The 14,871-nt window shown below is 43.2% G+C and overlaps 21 non-coding genes and 7 pseudogenes across 21 annotated transcripts; all 28 read right to left on the reverse strand.

Moving 5' to 3' along the window:
- Nucleotides 1-382: 382 nt before the first annotated feature.
- Nucleotides 383-501, reverse strand: LOC141356003 (5S ribosomal RNA). The gene has a single exon (XR_012362444.1). It is a non-coding gene; the product is annotated as a 5S ribosomal RNA (ribosomal RNA).
- Nucleotides 502-642: 141 nt separating this feature from the next.
- On the reverse strand, nucleotides 643-761 carry LOC141357736 (5S ribosomal RNA). Its single transcript, XR_012364223.1, has one exon. It is a non-coding gene; the product is annotated as a 5S ribosomal RNA (ribosomal RNA).
- A 129-nt stretch (nucleotides 762-890) lies between these two features.
- Nucleotides 891-1,009, reverse strand: LOC141354444 (5S ribosomal RNA). Its single transcript, XR_012360877.1, has one exon. It is a non-coding gene; the product is annotated as a 5S ribosomal RNA (ribosomal RNA).
- Nucleotides 1,010-1,150: 141 nt separating this feature from the next.
- On the reverse strand, nucleotides 1,151-1,269 carry LOC141357267 (5S ribosomal RNA). Its single transcript, XR_012363749.1, has one exon. It is a non-coding gene; the product is annotated as a 5S ribosomal RNA (ribosomal RNA).
- Nucleotides 1,270-1,422: 153 nt separating this feature from the next.
- Nucleotides 1,423-1,541, reverse strand: LOC141358514 (5S ribosomal RNA). Its single transcript, XR_012365010.1, has one exon. It is a non-coding gene; the product is annotated as a 5S ribosomal RNA (ribosomal RNA).
- Nucleotides 1,542-1,682: 141 nt separating this feature from the next.
- Nucleotides 1,683-1,801, reverse strand: LOC141356004 (5S ribosomal RNA). Its single transcript, XR_012362445.1, has one exon. It is a non-coding gene; the product is annotated as a 5S ribosomal RNA (ribosomal RNA).
- Nucleotides 1,802-1,942: 141 nt separating this feature from the next.
- LOC141356005 (5S ribosomal RNA) lies at nucleotides 1,943-2,061 on the reverse strand. The gene has a single exon (XR_012362446.1). It is a non-coding gene; the product is annotated as a 5S ribosomal RNA (ribosomal RNA).
- A 140-nt stretch (nucleotides 2,062-2,201) lies between these two features.
- On the reverse strand, nucleotides 2,202-2,320 carry LOC141356007 (5S ribosomal RNA). The gene has a single exon (XR_012362448.1). It is a non-coding gene; the product is annotated as a 5S ribosomal RNA (ribosomal RNA).
- A 121-nt stretch (nucleotides 2,321-2,441) lies between these two features.
- On the reverse strand, nucleotides 2,442-2,560 carry LOC141357642 (5S ribosomal RNA). The gene has a single exon (XR_012364129.1). It is a non-coding gene; the product is annotated as a 5S ribosomal RNA (ribosomal RNA).
- A 141-nt stretch (nucleotides 2,561-2,701) lies between these two features.
- LOC141356008 (5S ribosomal RNA) lies at nucleotides 2,702-2,820 on the reverse strand. Its single transcript, XR_012362449.1, has one exon. It is a non-coding gene; the product is annotated as a 5S ribosomal RNA (ribosomal RNA).
- Nucleotides 2,821-2,961: 141 nt separating this feature from the next.
- On the reverse strand, nucleotides 2,962-3,080 carry LOC141353379 (5S ribosomal RNA). The gene has a single exon (XR_012360476.1). It is a non-coding gene; the product is annotated as a 5S ribosomal RNA (ribosomal RNA).
- Nucleotides 3,081-3,221: 141 nt separating this feature from the next.
- On the reverse strand, nucleotides 3,222-3,340 carry LOC141356009 (5S ribosomal RNA). The gene has a single exon (XR_012362450.1). It is a non-coding gene; the product is annotated as a 5S ribosomal RNA (ribosomal RNA).
- Nucleotides 3,341-3,480: 140 nt separating this feature from the next.
- Nucleotides 3,481-3,599, reverse strand: LOC141356010 (5S ribosomal RNA). The gene has a single exon (XR_012362451.1). It is a non-coding gene; the product is annotated as a 5S ribosomal RNA (ribosomal RNA).
- A 141-nt stretch (nucleotides 3,600-3,740) lies between these two features.
- Nucleotides 3,741-3,859, reverse strand: LOC141356011 (5S ribosomal RNA). Its single transcript, XR_012362452.1, has one exon. It is a non-coding gene; the product is annotated as a 5S ribosomal RNA (ribosomal RNA).
- A 4,333-nt stretch (nucleotides 3,860-8,192) lies between these two features.
- LOC141354423 (5S ribosomal RNA) lies at nucleotides 8,193-8,315 on the reverse strand (annotated as a pseudogene).
- A 133-nt stretch (nucleotides 8,316-8,448) lies between these two features.
- Nucleotides 8,449-8,567, reverse strand: LOC141354900 (5S ribosomal RNA). Its single transcript, XR_012361329.1, has one exon. It is a non-coding gene; the product is annotated as a 5S ribosomal RNA (ribosomal RNA).
- A 141-nt stretch (nucleotides 8,568-8,708) lies between these two features.
- Nucleotides 8,709-8,827, reverse strand: LOC141358374 (5S ribosomal RNA). Its single transcript, XR_012364869.1, has one exon. It is a non-coding gene; the product is annotated as a 5S ribosomal RNA (ribosomal RNA).
- Nucleotides 8,828-8,980: 153 nt separating this feature from the next.
- Nucleotides 8,981-9,099, reverse strand: LOC141354375 (5S ribosomal RNA; annotated as a pseudogene).
- A 663-nt stretch (nucleotides 9,100-9,762) lies between these two features.
- LOC141357464 (5S ribosomal RNA) lies at nucleotides 9,763-9,881 on the reverse strand. The gene has a single exon (XR_012363951.1). It is a non-coding gene; the product is annotated as a 5S ribosomal RNA (ribosomal RNA).
- Nucleotides 9,882-10,022: 141 nt separating this feature from the next.
- On the reverse strand, nucleotides 10,023-10,141 carry LOC141354327 (5S ribosomal RNA; annotated as a pseudogene).
- A 154-nt stretch (nucleotides 10,142-10,295) lies between these two features.
- On the reverse strand, nucleotides 10,296-10,414 carry LOC141354015 (5S ribosomal RNA; annotated as a pseudogene).
- Nucleotides 10,415-10,547: 133 nt separating this feature from the next.
- On the reverse strand, nucleotides 10,548-10,666 carry LOC141356903 (5S ribosomal RNA). Its single transcript, XR_012363375.1, has one exon. It is a non-coding gene; the product is annotated as a 5S ribosomal RNA (ribosomal RNA).
- Nucleotides 10,667-11,555: 889 nt separating this feature from the next.
- LOC141354910 (5S ribosomal RNA) lies at nucleotides 11,556-11,674 on the reverse strand. The gene has a single exon (XR_012361338.1). It is a non-coding gene; the product is annotated as a 5S ribosomal RNA (ribosomal RNA).
- A 141-nt stretch (nucleotides 11,675-11,815) lies between these two features.
- LOC141354329 (5S ribosomal RNA) lies at nucleotides 11,816-11,934 on the reverse strand (annotated as a pseudogene).
- A 154-nt stretch (nucleotides 11,935-12,088) lies between these two features.
- On the reverse strand, nucleotides 12,089-12,207 carry LOC141354016 (5S ribosomal RNA; annotated as a pseudogene).
- A 133-nt stretch (nucleotides 12,208-12,340) lies between these two features.
- Nucleotides 12,341-12,459, reverse strand: LOC141356904 (5S ribosomal RNA). Its single transcript, XR_012363376.1, has one exon. It is a non-coding gene; the product is annotated as a 5S ribosomal RNA (ribosomal RNA).
- Nucleotides 12,460-12,598: 139 nt separating this feature from the next.
- LOC141354316 (5S ribosomal RNA) lies at nucleotides 12,599-12,717 on the reverse strand (annotated as a pseudogene).
- Nucleotides 12,718-12,882: 165 nt separating this feature from the next.
- On the reverse strand, nucleotides 12,883-13,001 carry LOC141356013 (5S ribosomal RNA). The gene has a single exon (XR_012362454.1). It is a non-coding gene; the product is annotated as a 5S ribosomal RNA (ribosomal RNA).
- Between the last annotated feature and the right edge of the window lie 1,870 nt (nucleotides 13,002-14,871).

Consider the following 14,871-nt stretch of genomic DNA (forward strand, 5'->3'; position numbering starts at 1 on the left):
CACTAAACTTAGGCAAACTTGTGGGTCTAAGTTTAACCACTGGCATAATTTGTGCTGCAGATGCTGCGCTATCCAGATTTCTCCCTGTATTAGTTTCTGCTGCTCGATCAGCCTCAGCTGCGCTCCGAGCCCATGCAAATTCAGCTTTTCTTGCTTCAAGCTCGTTGCTAAAATCTTTCAGCTTTCTAACACGACTATCAAGATTTGCTCTCTCCGACGTTGGAGTCCATCTCTCCCAATTTATCAAAGCTCCAGTTGCTTCCTTCACCAGTCTTATCAAAAGCTCAAGTTGCACTACATAACTTTCATAGCTGATGCTATCGACAGGTATAGTGACTGTGCGTGAACAGGCTCTCTCTGCTGCGGAGATAGAAGAATTAAATGCTTACAGCACCTGGTATTCCCAGGCGGTCTCCCATCCAAGTACTAACCAGGCCCGACCCTGCTTGGCTTCCGAGATCAGACGAGAGCGGGCGTGCTCAGGGTGGTGTGGCCGTAAGCGAGCGCTGACTCGATTCGAGAGCCACTTCAAGACTAATGTGGCAACGCCATGCCATCGGCGAACGCTTACAGAAAGGATGCATTTCTGGAAAAAAATTATATGAATAAATAATTAAATAATTAATTAAATAAAGAATTAAATGCTTACAGCACCTGGTATTCCCAGGCGGTCTCCCATCCAAGTACTAACCAGGCCCGACCCTGCTTGGCTTCCGAGATCAGACGAGAGCAGGCGTGCTCAGGGTGGTGTGGCCGTAAGCGAGCGCTGACTCGATTCGAGAGCCACTTCAAGACTAATGTGGCAACGCCATGCCATCGGCGAACGCTTACAGAAAGGATGCATTTCTGGAAAAAAATTATATGAATAAATAATTAAATAATTAATTAAATGCTTACAGCACCTGGTATTCCCAGGCGGTCTCCCATCCAAGTACTAACCAGGCCCAACCCTGCTTGGCTTCCGAGATCAGACGAGAGCGGGCGTGCTCAGGGTGGTGTGGCCGTAAGCGAGCACTGACTCGATTCGAGAGCCACTTCAAGACTAATGTGGCAACGCCATGCCATCGGCGAACGCTTACAGAAAGGATGCATTTCTGGGAAAAAATTATATGAATAAATAATTAAATAATTAATTAAATAAAGAATTAAATGCTTACAGCACCTGGTATTCCCAGGCGGTCTCCCATCCAAGTACTAACCAGGCCCGACCCTGCTTGGCTTCCGAGATCAGACGAGAGCGGGCGTGCTCAGGGTGGTGTGGCCGTAAACAAGCGCTGACTCGATTCGAGAGCCACTTCAAGACTAATGTGGCAACGCCATGCCATCGGCGAACGCTTACAGAAAGGATGCTTTTCTGGAAAAAAATTATATGAATAAATAATTAAATAATTAATTAAATAAAGAATTAAATAAATAATTAAATGCTTACATCACCTGGTATTCCCAGGCGGTCTCCCATCCAAGTACTAACCAGGCCCGACCCTGCTTGGCTTCCGAGATCAGACGAGAGCGGGCGTGCTCAGGGTGGTGTGGCCGTAAGCGAGCGCTGACTCGATTCGAGAGCCACTTCAAGACTAATGTGGCAACGCCATGCCATCGGCGAACGCTTACAGAAAGGATGCATTTCTGGAAAAAAATTATATCAATAAATAATTAAATAATTAATTAAATAAAGAATTAAATGCTTACAGCACCTGGTATTCCCAGGCGGTCTCCCATCCAAGTACTAACCAGGCCCGACCCTGCTTGGCTTCCGAGATCAGACGAGAGCGGGCGTGCTCAGGGTGGTGTGGCCGTAAGCGAGCGCTGACTCGATTCGAGAGCCACTTCAAGACTAATGTGGCAACGCCATGCCATCGGCGAACGCTTACAGAAAGGATGCATTTCTGGAAAAAAATTATATGAATAAATAATTAAATAATTAATTAAATAAAGAATTAAATGCTTACAGCACCTGGTATTCCCAGGCGGTCTCCCATCCAAGTACTAACCAGGCCCGACCCTGCTTGGCTTCCGAGATCAGACGAGAGCGGGCGTGCTCAGGGTGGTGTGGCCGTAAGCGAGCGCTGACTCGATTCGAGAGCCTCTTCAAGACTAATGTGGCAACGCCATGCCATCGGCGAACGCTTACAGAAAGGATGCATTTCTGGAAAAAATTATATGAATAAATAATTAAATAATTAATTAAATAAAGAATTAAATGCTTACAGCACCTGGTATTCCCAGGCGGTCTCCCATCCAAGTACTAACCAGGCCCGACCCTGCTTGGCTTCCGAGATCAGACGAGAGCGGGCGTGCTCAGGGTGGTGTGGCCGTAAGCGAGCGCTGACTCGATTCGAGAGCCACTTCAAGACTAATGTGGCAACGCCATGCCATCGGCGAACGCTTACAGAAAGGATGCATTTCTGGAAAAAAATTATATGAATAAATAATTAATTAAATGCTTACAGCACCTGGTATTCCCAGGCGGTCTCCCATCCAAGTACTAAACAGGCCCGACCCTGCTTGGCTTCCGAGATCAGACGAGAGCGGGCGTGCTCAGGGTGGTGTGGCCGTAAGCGAGCGCTGACTCGATTCGAGAGCCACTTCAAGACTAATGTGGCAACGCCATGCCATCGGCGAACGCTTACAGAAAGGATGCATTTCTGGAAAAAAATTATATGAATAAATAATTAAATAATTAATTAAATAAAGAATTAAATGCTTACAGCACCTGGTATTCCCAGGCGGTCTCCCATCCAAGTACTAACCAGGCCCGACCCTGCTTGGCTTCCGAGATCAGACGAGAGCGGGCGTGCTCAGGGTGGTGTGGCCGTAAGCGAGCGCTGACTCGATTCGAGAGCCACTTCAAGACTAATGTGGCAACGCCATGCCATCGGCGAACGCTTACAGAAAGGATGCATTTCTGGAAAAAAATTATATGAATAAATAATTAAATAATTAATTAAATAAAGAATTAAATGCTTACAGCACCTGGTATTCCCAGGCGGTCTCCCATCCAAGTACTAACCAGGCCCGACCCTGCTTGGCTTCCGAGATCAGACGAGAGCGGGCGTGCTCAGGGTGGTGTGGGCGTAAGCGAGCGCTGACTCGATTCGAGAGCCACTTCAAGACTAATGTGGCAACGCCATGCCATCGGCGAACGCTTACAGAAAGGATGCATTTCTGGAAAAAAATTATATGAATAAATAATTAAATAATTAATTAAATAAAGAATTAAATGCTTACAGCACCTGGTATTCCCAGGCGGTCTCCCATCCAAGTACTAACCAGGCCCGACCCTGCTTGGCTTCCGAGATCAGACGAGAGCGGGCGTGCTCAGGGTGGTGTGGCCGTAAGCGAGCGCTGACTCGATTCGAGAGCCACTTCAAGACTAATGTGGCAACGCCATGCCATCGGCGAACGCTTACAGAAAGGATGCATTTCTGGAAAAAATTATATGAATAAATAATTAAATAATTAATTAAATAAAGAATTAAATGCTTACAGCACCTGGTATTCCCAGGCGGTCTCCCATCCAAGTACTAACCAGGCCCGACCCTGCTTGGCTTCCGAGATCAGACGAGAGCGGGCGTGCTCAGGGTGGTGTGGCCGTAAGCGAGCGCTGACTCGATTCGAGAGCCACTTCAAGACTAATGTGGCAACGCCATGCCATCGGCGAACGCTTACAGAAAGGATGCATTTCTGGAAAAAAATTATATGAATAAATAATTAAATAATTAATTAAATAAAGAATTAAATGCTTACAGCACCTGGTATTCCCAGGCGGTCTCCCATCCAAGTACTAACCAGGCCCGACCCTGCTTGGCTTCCGAGATCAGACGAGAGCGGGCGTGCTCAGGGTGGTGTGGCCGTAAGCGAGCGCTGACTCGATTCGAGAGCCTCTTCAAGACTAATGTGGCAACGCCATGCCATAGGCGAACGCTTACAGAAAGGATGCATTTCTGGAAAAAAATTATATGAGTAAATAATTAAATAATTAATTAAATAATTAATTAAATAAAGAATTAAATAAAGAATTAAATGCTTACAGCACCTGGTATTCCCAGGCGTTCTCTCCTCCAAGTCCCTATGCCGACCAATCATTGAGCGCCGTTGAGCAAGTTGAGCTGCTCAACCAACCAATCACTGAGCTCTGTTGAGCAGGCCGCTTCCTCAACCCACCAATCAGATGGCGCCGTTGCTTTGAATATTAAGTGCATCACGCGAGTGACAAACGTAAATAACACTATTATCATCGTTTGATTGAGATCGGTTACAGCAAACAAGAGGTAAGTCGAGTATATTTACCAGTATATTCATATAAATGCTTTCTAACCGTTTTTTGTATGGATTCGCGTGGATTTACGTGCAGTAATTACAAAGTTATTAAAGTTTTAAAAGCTTTAATAGAGAAAATATAATCGCCCATCTAAGTTAACTGCTAACGTGTATCGTAAACTGCAGTTATTCGAGTCTTTGTAATATTTTACTCAAATTAAATACTTTGGAAATACCCAAACACAATCAGGGCTGGACATTAAGACTAACACTACTATCCAAATACAGGTAGATTTTACTTATTGCTAGTAATACTAATGCCAGTTTTTCCTGTTGGAATTGACTGACTACATACTGTACAATATGATAATCCATTAACAGTCAATAACATGTTAAAACACTGAAAACACAAGGCAAGCAAAAATAAAGTCTACAATTATAAAACCATTACCTTTTGTACTTTCAGCTAATCATATGAAATATCACATTAAAAAGTAAATCTGATAACATCAATAAAATACCTTTTTAGTTCTACTTTAAGTAATAGTATTAGCAGTACTGTTACTTGTGTACATGTTTTGCATCTCCTGGTTTTCCAGTGTTTAGTCCCCTGTACAGTTTGAAAAGAAGAAACCAATCTGAATATGTTTCTGTTTTATTACAACAAATAGAAATCATGGATGTGGAGGGACACAAGTGCGTGACAAGAGTTTCTCTGTGAAGTCCAACCTGACTCGGCACATGCAGCTTCATCTTCCAAAGGAACATGTGTGTGAAGTGTGTGGGAAAAGCTTCTCAGTGAAAAAGCATCTGAGCAGCCACCAAAAACAACACCTGTACCCATGCATCCGTCTGTACAGGCAGGGAGAGGCCAAGCTGCAGTGTACGGATGGATCTGCATCGTCTCAGAAGAGCATCCTGTCCTTTGTCAAAGCTGTTGGTACTTACACCCCTCCTCTGCCCCGGTCTCCCCTTCCTTGTGCCCGTGTGCTGAGGCGTGCGCACATGATCATGGAGATGGAGAAGATGTCTGGAGAAATCCTCTGCATTGATGGCACAAAAAAGGTATGTGTATTGTATAAATTCATGAAGTTCAGTAGACTTAATATTTGTTTAGTCACTTTAAAATGACTTGAGCAAACCTATTGTTTTGAATAAGGGACTTTGGCCTCACTGTTCAGCGTTCAAATGTGATGGATACAAAATGTACATGCATTGTAATTCATATCAATTATATTGGGCAGACAGGTTATTGATAGAAACTATCAAATGAATGTTCTGCTTTGTGTTTTCCAGGTCCTTAAGAAGATATATGGTGATGGCCAGGGCACCATGCAGTATATCACCAGTGTGCTGAACGAGTGGGGCCAGTTCTTGACCACAGTGGTGGTGGCAGCTGAGTCTGAGGGGTGCTACAGACGTATGGCCAAAGGTCTGATGGCCCTCTTTGAATGAGCTAGGGCTCCTGCACCAGCTGTCATATATGCAGATAACAACTGTTGTCGGTAGGTAATAACACATACATATACCCTGATAATATTTGTCAAAAAAAAAAAAAAGAACACATGCTGAAAATTTTTATTGTGACAGTGCTTCATCCTTCCTGGAGAATCTGTTCAGGGACTGGGCACAGAAGGGCACTGTGATCCGACTGGACATCCGACACTGGCTGCACGCTGGGATGCTGTTGTCATCAAACAGAGCCATGCCAACTATGGGGTGTTTATGAGTGCCCTTGCAAGTGCAGTGCTGGCCTACAACAAGAATGATATGATGCTCCTCAACTGCCCAATCTGAATGCCAAGGCTAACTACAGGGCAACCGTAATGCCAAAGGTGAAACCCCACCAACGAGTGCTGTCAGAAGAACCAATGCCAGCAGCTCCTACTCTGTCAGAATCCCTTCCAGCTCCAGATCGACCTCAGGTTCAGTACCAGAGCCTATGTCATGCAGCTGGAAAAAGGCATGATCAGAAGCGGAGGTAAGCTGTAAAACCATTAGCAACCAAACGTATAAACATAAACATAGAATGAGACAAAGTTTGAGATCAGTTTGTTGTTTTTATGTGAGCTTTCATGCATATTACACATTGGAACGTTCTTGTTCACGGTCAGGGACTATTTTTTCTAGCGGAAGAAATGCTTTTACTGATATAACTTCATTAAAGTTGCACTAACACATTTTTTAACTTTAATATTGTGTGGTAACTTTTTTATAAAAGCAATAAGGTACTTGAGGCAAGTGCTGTGTCGTGAATAAGTGACACGAAGCGGAGTGCCTGCAACCCCTTCAGCCGTTACTTATTCACGATACAGCACAGCCTCTCATACCTTATTGCTTACATGTGAACATAACTGAATTCATCAGCTGAATGGTTTAAACTTAAACACAACAAACCATGTAAATTGATAGTCATACCCATTATTTCTTATGAATTAAACTCATCATCGCATGTATGATTTATTTTTGCAGGATAGATGTGGAAGAGTTTGTGAACCGGCCCATTCAACCTAAACCCCCTGTGGCCACGTACATCCCATCCAGAGCGTCAAAAGCACCTGTCCTTGTAGTGGTTCCTGCATAGCCACAGGGACCATCCATGATGCTCTGTGGGGCATCCAGCAGTCAAGGGTTCATACCTTTCGCACCGCCTCCTGCGCTGACATCCAGACCAATCAAGCCTCATAAATCCCCGAAGCCTTGTGGGGCCTACCAAGTACCCCAGTGTGGTGGGCAGGTACACGCCGTCCAAAGACAAGGCTGCTGAAAGTAGCCGAAAAATATTTACGTATTGCCCAGCAACTAGAAAGTCCACCACTTCAGGTTTTGAAGGTGTTGTGTTCAACAGTTTCGAACACTTCAAAAGTGTAGTAGATGAAGAACTAAAAATGAAGACAAATAACAATTAGAGGGCCAACTACATCCCCCAAATCACAATAGCAGATTTCTGGGGTATGGCTTGTACCTGGTTCAGACCTGGATCAGACCTAGTTTACTTCATCCCCTTGTATATATTGTACACAGTATTGGGGAAAGTAACTTTCCCCAACACTGATTGTACTTATATTGTATATTGTTCAATGTGTACATGTATAAATCTTAAAAAGAATCCTGTAAATAATAACTTATTAGTACCTATTTAGCTATTTTCTGCTAAATTACTTAATAATTAATGTAAATTCTATTCTGTTTACCTTGTGACCTGTGTTATTGTTATTATTGTTGTGTTGTTTATTTATTTCTATAGATATATATTGTTGAACAAATAAAAAAAGAATGTTTCCGAATATATGATTCCTCTCTCTTGTTCTCCATTTGTCCACTTAATAGAGGTAAAGACTGTCACATGAAACTGTATTGAGTATAGCAGAGGCTGAATTACTTACCAGTATGGTAAAGATTAAGTATTTTTCTAAAATTCCATTAAGGCCATTTTATGTGTACATTTTTCATGCTTTCTAGAGGGCGAATAGGGCATATAGAGTGAATAATATCTCAGATATGAGCAAATTACACTTTATTCAAGTAGCCCTAATATAGCTTCTTAGATTTTTTCAGTGATCTTGCAAACATTGTAACTAAAAGTCTCAAGTTTATTTGTAAAGTGCATCCATTCATACATCAAATAGATATGAGCAAAAACATTTGTTACATTGCTTGTTTTTTTATTGTTTTCATTAAAGCATGATGTATGTTACATTAAGTGACAGACATCATATTATACTTAATAAAACATTGAAGTCAAAGATTCTAGTCTTCATGGTCTTACTCACAAAAACATAAAAAGAACAGTAAATTTAGAATTGATGTTCTGAAGTGAGAAAACATTGACCTCTATTTGGCCCCACCAAAATCTAACACATGTCCTCCCTCCACCGTCCTACTGATCTGTTTACTTGGCTTTTTCCAAGGTGATCGGGACCCAGGATAGGGACTTGCGGGGGTCATGAGCCATTCCCAGGCGGTCTCCCATCCAAGTACTAACCAGGCCCGACCCTGCTTGGCTTCCGAGATCAGACGAGAGCGGGCGTGCTCAGGGTGGTGTGGCCGTAAGCGAGCGCTGACTCGATTCGAGAGCCACTTCAAGACTAATGTGGCAACGCCATGCCATCGGCGAACGCTTACAGATTGGATGCATTTCTGGAAAAAAATTATATGAATAAATAATTAATTAAATAAAGAATTAAATGCTTACAGCACCTGGTATTCCCAGGCGGTCTCCCATCCAAGTACTAACCAGGCCCGACCCTGCTTGGCTTCCGAGATCAGACGAGAGCGGGCGTGATCAGGGTGGTGTGGCTGTAAGCGAGCGCTGACTCGATTCGAGAGCCACTTCAAGACTAATGTGGCAACGCCATGCCATCGGCGAACGCTTACAGAAAGGATGCATTTCTGGAAAAAATTTATATGAATAAATAATTAAATAATTAATTAAATAAAGAATTAAATGCTTACAGCACCTGGTATTCCCAGGCGGTCTCCCATCCAAGTACTAACCAGGCCCGATCCTGCTTGGCTTCCGAGATCAGACGAGAGCGGGCGTGCTCAGGGTGGTGTGGCCGTAAGCGAGCGCTGACTCGATTCGAGAGCCACTTCAAGACTAATGTGGCAACGCCATGCCATCAGCGAACGCTTACAGAAAGGATGCATTTCTGGAAAAAAATTATATGAATAATTAAATAAATAATTAATTAAATAAAGAATTAAATAAAGAATTAAATGCTTACAGCACCTGCTATTCCCAGGCGGTCTCCTATCCAAGTTTTAACCAGGCCCGACCCTGCTTGGCTTCCGAGATCAGACGAGAGCGGGCGCGATCAGGGTGGTGTGGCCGTAAGCGAGCGCTGACTCGATTCGAGAGCCACTTCAAGACTAATGTGGCAACGCCATGCCATCGGCGAACGCTACAGAAAGGATGCATTTCTGGAAAAAATGTATATGAATAAATAATTAAATAATTAATTAAATAAAGAATTAAATGCTTACAGCACCTGGTATTCTGCCCTCCAAAGGCTAAGTGCAGTATCTACGCAAACACTAAAACTGAGATAAATGGCTTTAAAGTTTTTTACACCAGCCAGTAAAACATGTTACTGCAATTTTGGCACACACGTTTCTCTGAAATGGGACAAAATTGAACCAGGAGACTTTGTCACAAGACACAACAGATCTCACAAAGCCCATTTGAACCCTTAACTCAATTTTGACCAAATGCGTAGTTACTGCGCTTTTGCTTTGTAGGGCAGTATTCCCAGGCGGTCTCCCATCCAAGTACTAACCAGGCCCGACCCTGCTTGGCTTCCGAGATCAGACGAGAGCGGACGTGCTCAGGGTGGTGTGGCCGTAAGCGAGCGCTGACTCGATTCGAGAGCCACTTCAAGACTAATGTGGCAACGCCATGCCATCGGCGAACGCTTACAGAAAGGATGCATTTCTGGAACAAAATTATATGAATAATTAAATTAAAAATTAATTAAATAAAGAATTAAATAAAGAATTAAATGCTTACAGCACCTGGTATTCCCAGGCGGTCTCCCATACAAGTACTAACCAGGCCCGACCCTGCTTGGCTTCCGAGATCAGACGAGAGCGGGCGTGATCAGGGTGGTGTGGCTGTAAGCGAGCGCTGACTCGATTCGAGAGCCACTTCAAGACTAATGTGGCAACGCCATGCCATCGGCGAACGCTTACAGAAAGGATGCATTTCTGGAAAAAATTTATATGAATAAATAATTAAATAATTAATTAAATAAAGAATTAAATGCTTACAGCACCTGGTATTCCCAGGCGGTCTCCCATCCAAGTATTAACCAGGCCCGATCCTGCTTGGCTTCCGAGATCAGACGAGAGCAGGCGTGCTGAGGGTGGTGTGGCCGTAAGCGAGCGCTGACTCGATTCGAGAGCCACTTCAAGACTAATGTGGCAACGCCATGCCATCGGCGAACGCTTACAGAAAGGATGCATTTCTGGAAAAAAAATTATATGAATAATTAAATAAATAATTAATTAAATAAAGAATTAAATAAAGAATTAAATGCTTACAGCACCTGCTATTCCCAGGCGGTCTTCTATCCAAGTACTAACCAGGCCCGACCCTGCTTGGCTTCCGAGATCAGACGAGAGCGGGCGCGATCAGGGTGGTGTGGCCGTAAGCGAGCGCTGACTCGATTCGAGAGCCACTTCAAGACTAATGTGGCAACGCCATGCCATCGGCGAACGCTTACAGAAAGGATGCATTTCTGGAAAAAAATTATATGAATAAATAATTAATTAAATAAGGAATTAAATGCTTACAGCACCTGGTATTCCCAGGCGGTCTCCCATCCAAGTACTAACCAGGCCCAACCCTGCTTGGCTTCCGAGATCAAACGAGAGCGGGCGTGCTCAGGGTGGTGTGGCCGTAAGCGAGCGCTGACTCGATTCAAGAGCCACTTCAAGACTAATGTGGCAACGCCATGCCATCGGCGAACGCTACAGAAAGGATGCATTTCTGGAAAAAATTATATGAATAAATAATTAAATAATTAATTAAATAAGGAATTAAATGCTTACAGCACCTGGTATTCCCAGACCCTGCTTGGCTTCCGAGATCAGACGAGAGCGGGCGCGATCAGGGTGGTGTGGCCGTAAGCGAGCGCTGACTCGATTCGAGAGCCACTTCAAGACTAATGTGGCAACGCCATGCCATCGGCGAACGCTACAGAAAGGATGCATTTCTGGAAAAAATGTATATGAATAAATAATTAAATAATTAATTAAATAAAGAATTAAATGCTTACAGCACCTGGTATTCTGCCCTCCAAAGGCTAAGTGCAGTATCTACGCAAACACTGAAACTGAGAAAAATGGCTTTAAAGTTTTTTACACCAGCCAGTAAAACATGTTACTGCAATTTTGGCACACACGTTTCTCTGAAATGGGACAAAATTGAACCAGGAGACTTTGTCACAAGACACAACAGATCTCACAAAGCCCATTTGAACCCTTAACTCAATTTTGACCAAATGCGTAGTTAGTGCGCTTTTGCTTTGTAGGGCAGTATTCCCAGGCGGTCTCCCATCCAAGTACTAACCAGGCCCGACCCTGCTTGGCTTCCGAGATCAGACGAGAGCGGACGTGCTCAGGGTGGTGTGGCCGTAAGCGAGCGCTGACTCGATTCGAGAGCCACTTCAAGACTAATGTGGCAACGCCATGCCATCGGCGAACGCTTACAGAAAGGATGCATTTCTGGAACAAAATTATATGAATAATTAAATAAAAAATTAATTAAATAAAGAATTAAATAAAGAATTAAATGCTTACAGCACCTGGTATTCCCAGGCGGTCTCCCATCCAAGTACTAACCAGGCCCGACCCTGCTTGGCTTCCGAGATCAGACGAGAGCGGGCGTGATCAGGGTGGTGTGGCTGTAAGCGAGCGCTGACTCGATTCGAGAGCCACTTCAAGACTAATGTGGCAACGCCATGCCATCGGCGAACGCTTACAGAAAGGATGCATTTCTGGAAAAAATTTATATGAATAAATAATTAAATAATTAATTAAATAAAGAATTAAATGCTTACAGCACCTGGTATTCCCAGGCGGTCTCCCATCCAAGTATTAACCAGGCCCGATCCTGCTTGGCTTCCGAGATCAGACGAGAGCAGGCGTGCTGAGGGTGGTGTGGCCGTAAGCGAGCGCTGACTCGATTCGAGAGCCACTTCAAGACTAATGTGGCAACGCCATGCCATCGGCGAACGCTTACAGAAAGGATGCATTTCTGGAAAAAAAATTATATGAATAATTAAATAAATAATTAATTAAATAAAGAATTAAATAAAGAATTAAATGCTTACAGCACCTGCTATTCCCAGGCGGTCTTCTATCCAAGTACTAACCAGGCCCGACCCTGCTTGGCTTCCGAGATCAGACGAGAGCGGGCGCGATCAGGGTGGTGTGGCCGTAAGCGAGCGCTGACTCGATTCGAGAGCCACTTCAAGACTAATGTGGCAACGCCATGCCATCGGCGAACGCTTACAGAAAGGATGCATTTCTGGAAAAAAATTATATGAATAAATAATTAATTAAATAAGGAATTAAATGCTTACAGCACCTGGTATTCCCAGGCGGTCTCCCATCCAAGTACTAACCAGGCCCAACCCTGCTTGGCTTCCGAGATCAAACGAGAGCGGGCGTGCTCAGGGTGGTGTGGCCGTAAGCGAGCGCTGACTCGATTCAAGAGCCACTTCAAGACTAATGTGGCAACGCCATGCCATCGGCGAACGCTACAGAAAGGATGCATTTCTGGAAAAAATTATATGAATAAATAATTAAATAATTAATTAAATAAGGAATTAAATGCTTACAGCACCTGGTATTCCCAGGCGGTCTCCCATCCAAGTACTAAATAGGCCCGACCCTGCTTGGCTTCCGAGATCAGACGAGAGCGGGCTTGCTTAGGGTGGTGTGGCCGTAAGCGAGCGCTGACTCGATTCGAGAGCCACTTCAAGACTAATGTGGCAACGCCATGCCATCGGCGAACGCTTACAGAAAGGATGCATTTCTGGAAAAAAATTATATGAATAAATAATTAAATAATTAATTAAATAATTAATTAAATAAAGAATTAAATAAAGAATTAAATGCTTACAGCACCTGGTATTCCCAGGCGGTCTCCCATCCAAGTACTAACCAGGCCCGACCCTGCTTGGCTTCCGAGATCAGACGAGAGCGGGCGTGCTCAGGGTGGTGTGGCCGTAAGCGAGCGCTGACTCGATTCGAGAGCCACTTCAAGACTAATGTGGCAACGCCATGCCATCGGCGAACGCTTACAGAAAGGATGCATTTCTGGAAAAAAATTATATGAATAAATAATTAAATAATTAATTAAATAAAGAATTAAATAAAGAATTAAATAAAGAATTAAATGCTTACAGCACCTGGTATTCCCAGGCGGTCTCCCATCCAAGTACTAACCAGGCCCGACCCTGCTTGGCTTGCTCACACTTACTCACATTTACACACTTACTCACACTCACACCTACTCACACTCGCTCACATTTACACACTCACTCACATTTACACACTTGCTAACACTTACATTCACACTCACTCACACTTACTCCCACTCACTCCACATTTACACACTTGCTCACACTTACTCTCACAGTTACTCACACCCACTCATTTACACTAACTCAATCACACCTACACTCACAATTACTCACATTTACACACTTTTTAACACTTACATTCACACTCACTCACACTCACTCACATTGACACACTTGCTCACACTTACTCTCACACTTACTCACACCCACTCACACTCACTCACATTTACACACTAACGCATATTGACACTGACACTTAATTTCACTCACATTTACACACTTACTCACACTTGCTTACATTTACACACTCACATTTACACACTTACTAACACTTACATTCACACTGACTCACACTCACTCACATTGACACACTTGCTCACACTTACTAACACCCACTCACACTTACATTTACACACTTACTCACACTCACTGACATTAACACACTTACTCCCATTTATACACTTACTCCCATTTACACACTTACTCACACTCACTCTTACTCACACTGACTGACATTTACACACTTGCTCACATTTACACACTTACTCACACTTACTCACACTCACACTTACACTCACTGACATTTACACACTTACTCACATTAAACACTTACTCAAACTCACTGACATTTACACACTTACTCACATTTACACAACTTACTCACATTCGCATACATTTACACACTCACATTTACACATTTACTAACACTTACAATCACAATTACTCACACTCACTGACAATTACACACTTACTCCCATTTACACACTTGCTCACACTCACACTTACACTCACTGACATTTACACACTTACTTACATTAAACACTTACTCAAACTCACTGACATTTACACACTTACTCACATTTACACAACTTACTCACATTCGCATACATTTACACACTCACATTTACACATTTACTAACACTTACAATCACAATTACTCACACTCACTGACAATTACACACTTACTCCCATTTACACACTCACACTTACACTCACTGACATTTACACACTTACTCCCGTTTACACACTTACTCACACTTACTCACACTCACTGACATTTACACACTTACTCACATTTAAACACTTACTCACACTCGCTCACATTTACACACTCACTGACATTTACACACTTACTCACATTTATACACTTACTCACACTCTCTCACATTTACACACTCACTCACATTTACACACTTACTAACACTTACATTCACACTCACTCACACTTACTGACACTCACTCACATTGACACACTTGCTCACACTTACTCTCACAGTTACTCACACCCATTCATTTACACTAACTCACTCACACTTAAACTCACAATTACTCAAATGTACACACTAACTATCACTTACATTCACACTCACTCACATTGACACACTTGCTCACACTAACTCTCACACTTACTCACACTCACTGACATTTACACACTTCCTTACACTCACACTTACTCACACTCACTGACATTTACACACATACTCCCATTTACACACTTACTCACACTTACACTTACACT

Source organism: Misgurnus anguillicaudatus, chromosome 21 (genome assembly GCF_027580225.2).
Source record: "Misgurnus anguillicaudatus chromosome 21, ASM2758022v2, whole genome shotgun sequence".
Taxonomy (NCBI): domain Eukaryota; kingdom Metazoa; phylum Chordata; class Actinopteri; order Cypriniformes; family Cobitidae; genus Misgurnus; species Misgurnus anguillicaudatus.